Source organism: Montipora foliosa, chromosome 1, assembly GCF_036669935.1.
Source record: "Montipora foliosa isolate CH-2021 chromosome 1, ASM3666993v2, whole genome shotgun sequence".
NCBI classification, from domain to species: Eukaryota; Metazoa; Cnidaria; class Anthozoa; order Scleractinia; family Acroporidae; genus Montipora; species Montipora foliosa.
The window spans coordinates 31,145,387-31,149,716 of record NC_090869.1 but is presented as its reverse complement, the minus strand read 5'-3'; the positions used below and the strand labels follow the sequence as shown (position 1 = coordinate 31,149,716).

General features: G+C 39.8%; 1 pseudogene; it reads right to left on the bottom strand.

The window, feature by feature from the left end:
- The window catches only part of LOC138012895 (uncharacterized), a 4,908-nt pseudogene extending 1,189 nt beyond the window's left edge, over positions 1-3,719 (bottom strand).
- Positions 3,720-4,330: the final 611 nt, after the last annotated feature.

Sequence of the window (4,330 nt, the reverse complement as noted above, 5' to 3'; positions counted from 1 at the left end):
AGTGTTTCAGTCTACACCAACGTTCGCAAATATGAACACCTAGAAATCACAAGACTTACATCTTACCATATTTCGACACAATGTGCTTCGTCAACCACCGCAAGCAACAACATTTCTTTTGAAAACTTGGGTTTTCATCAGCTCCCGTCCTTCCTTACTCAATAGAGAGCTTCCGCAATGACGACGTCGCCTACACAAGACGTCGTGGTAGCACAAAAACAATGAAGTGCGCATGCGTGCATAATTAAGAACCTCTTTTTGTGTCACGTCGCGGGAAGACGACGCCTCGAAAACAGACAGTTTCAAGTCCTCCTCAAATCTGCTGAAATGGTGGCCGTCAATGAAGAGAAAACTTCCAAAAAAAGGTGGGTGTCTGTTCTTAACGTGATGTGATTAGTCATTTATCGATTAGTGTAATAAACTTGAGTCAGACAAGCGCAATAAACCTTAAAAAGGCGAAGAGTCGGGGAAAACACTGAAATATCAAATTTCACGGCGACAAAGACCATCCTGCGAAATGCTAAATTATAAATAAAAATCTATTAATCCTGAAAACCAATCCGGTACTTTAAGATATAAGTTTCTTTTAAATTTTGTTTTACAGTGTGGTAATGAAGTGGTCAGAAAGACATGACATTTTCTTTTGTCGCGAGATCTTGTTGATGAAGCCTTACAAGTTTAAACCTGGAAGCACGGAGGGTGGAAATGCTTGGACTTCTATCGCTGTTGATCTTGGAGCCTTGGAAGACATCACTTTTAATGTTACGCAAAAATCCGTTAGGGACAGATACAGGTTACTTGTCGAAAAGCACAAACGAAAAATGCGTTCACAGGAAGGTGAAAGCGGCTCAACTACAGAGGAAACGGAGTTAGACCAACTTCTTCAAAATATAATAGAAGAGGGTGACGAGGCAACTGGGTTATATGATCAAGAAAACAAGAGAAAGCAAGAGGAAAATCAAAAGGACCGCCGAAATGCCAAAGAAGTTCGTATGAAGGCTTTAGAAGGCATAGGGGAGACACAAAAGTGACGAAACGAAGAAGAAAAAGATGACCCTTCAAGTCTGGGCAGTCGAAAAAAAAGAAAATCAGGGACAGAGACCATGGTTTATCTTCAAAACAAGGCCAAGAAGGAATTTGAATTGCGGAAAGAAGAATTCCAAATGAAGAAACAAGAAATGGAGCAACAGAAAGAATTGTTGAAGGATGAGAAGCAAAACCAGCTTTTGATCACTCAAAACACACAGAAAATGTTTGAGAAATTTCAATCTCAGCAAGTAAAGTTACAACAACAATTAATCCAGCAACAACAACAACACCAACAGATGTACATAAGTCAACAGCGACAGCAACAACAGCAAACTCAGATGCTGTTAACACTCATTGAAAAATTGACCAAAAACTAGCTTGAAAAAGACTATTGATGAATTCGCTAAGTCAAGCAAATTTTAGCTGAGCGTTTTCCTTCTTGATGCGTTGCTTTTTATATAGTTTAGTGATTTCTTACCGTTCAGGCGGCTGTCAATAAAAGCCAATTTATCTGCATTTTATGAGAAAAGGTTGTCGAGTATCTGTTATATCTTTCAAAGAAAGTTGTATATTAACAAAAATCGTGCTGACAGACTCTGATTATTCTTATTACTTTGTTCACTAGAATGTTATGAGGTTGAGAAAAAAGACATATTTTTTATGCATATTAAAGTTGTTTGTGGTTTGATGAACACATCATAATTAACGGTAATTAAAATGATTTTCGTGTACATTTAAAAAATTGCTCAGTTTTAGTTGAATGTACTTGTGAAAACAAGTTATTATGTTGATGTTTACTCTTTTTGAGTTCTGTGCATGTTGAGTCGAATCCATGTGGATAAAGAAAGCCAGTTAAATGACAAATTAAAAATATTATTTTATTATTACAATTTGTTAGAGGCGGAATATAGTACAATACTTCCAGCTTCCAATGATTACATACTATTTTTTGCTTGAGCTTTGAAAAGTACTCATGAATTGAGGGAGGGGGTAAGTTAAAAAAGTTGCTGGTTGTGGATGAATAAAAACATGTTCGAGCATTCGTCAAAAGAGCACAAACAATGTACATTTTGCCAATGGCACTCAGTCCAATTTTAAGGTTTTTTCGGAAATCCATGAAGCTAAAATAATTGACAATATCACCGAACACCCACTCGACACTGGTTCTCACACTGCTTGTAGACGTGTTAAAAATTTGTTGAAGTGGAGTTAAGCGTAGGGCTCTAAATGGAGTTTGAAGCTGCGTCCGTAGAGGGTATCCCATGTCACCGTAAATGCACAAGGGATCTCCTGTTGGTGTACGAGAATAGAGACGCAATTGAGGCAAAAGGCCAGAATCTGCTAACATTCCACTATCTTGATGTCTCCCTTCGACCGGGCCATAAAGGTTCGCGATTAGTCCGTTTGGGGCAACCACTGATTGAAATTTAATTGCGTGTACACGTTTATGGCCGTTATGTAAAGTTCTTTGCAAAGTTCCCGGTCGACATATTGGCCTGACAGTTCCATCCACAAATCCCTAACAGTTACTCATCGGAGCACCAGCATTATGAATCACCTCTGCAAATCTCTCAAGATTCACAGGAGATAACCACTCTTGCTGAAAGCTTGTTAAACGATGAACTTGGTCATTGTAAATCAAGTTCATGATTTCTGTTGTTATCATGCTCAATTGTGCAACAGGTCTTGCAAACACGAGCACCATATCACTGTATCTGATAGGATATGAAAAACGCTTCAGTAAAATACAAAGTGCTTCAATTCCACTAACAACAAGTCTATTACAGCAAGTTATCTCGTCGGGTATCTGCAACACATCTTTAAGCATGTATACATCGTTATTAAAGGAACGAAAGGCGACTTTGCACTCGTCGTCTGAGAAGTTTTCCAGTTCAAAGGGGTCATATCGCCAGTAAGGTAGATCTGGATTTCTTGAAGAATTTAGGTCGTACGAAAGGATAAACTCTTCATCACTCAAAAGGTTTTCGTCATGACTCAAAAGCAAACACTTCCTCGCCTCACGTAATTTTGCCATGTTTTTCAAATTACCGACTGTAATAGCAACCGGCAGTTTCCAATTCCCGCCAAACCTCCCGCAAAATGCACCATTGCGTATGCAATAAAAACAATACGACGTCCACTACAGGACGTCGACTGCAAGGGCGGGAAATGACGACGTCCTCACAGGCCACGTCGTCATTGCGTAAGCTCTCTAATAGTGATTCTGGGTGTGAGAAGATAATCTGAATGTCTCCATTCACTAATTTCTCACTGGGACTCTTTAACTTCAACTCTGCGGTAACGGTAGAGTTTTTCCTATCAGGATCGTCCTTTTCTGAACAGAATAGACTTTCACAATCTGCAGAGTCGTCACTGACAAGCTGCAGTACATCGGCAGAAACTCCTCTATCTTTCAAAACCTTCAACTGATCTTCTATTATGGAGTTTAAGGGACATACAACGAGTACGATGTTTTTCTCACCTTTGACTGGCAAGAAGTCAGGAAGGAGCTGGAACAGCAGTGATTTACCGAAACCAGTGGGAAGAACGGCTATTACATCATGACAATTTAACATATGTTCAAAGCACTTCACTCGAAGAGGCTTTAAACAAAAAGAAGGAAATTTAAGGCGATTCAGGGCCGAACCAAGCTGACTGAGCACAAACAGTTTGTGGGTTCTTTCCGCCATACTGTGGTGTAAACTTTTGCTGAGGATCTGGGCCTTACTTGCATTTATTATTACGTGCTAATTTATTACACCCAACTTTTCTGGGTGTTTGAAAATCATGTGATTGGCCGATGCCAGGGTCTTTTCCCTCCCATCCTCTCCTCGGCGGAGAAAAGTCCTGGGAACGAGGTTGAAACAAAACAAAACGGCGGGCTCAAAGAGCCCTGGAAGCGAGGGAAAAGAACCAAAAAAAGACTCGGCTTACCCTGGGTTACCACAGAACACAGAGCATTAGTCCCCAGGAGGGTCACCGAAAAAAGAAAACTAAAAGAACAAAGAAAACCACAAAAGACTCTTACCACACTCCAAAAAAGGAAAAGAAACCACACTCCAAAAATGAAAAAATTATGTCCAGGCCACACTCCAAAAGGTAGGTCTCCCAGCCAAAATGAAAACTCCTGTGCGAGCATATATAATCAAGGGCTTGGGCCCACCTCATGTAGTAGTCACGAGGTATAATCCTTCATGTATACGCCACCAAATATAACATTAGTCACAACATCTCCCCTCAAGTTTAAGATACCTATATAATTATATAAGTGCAATTAATGATATGGATATATATGAGCAAC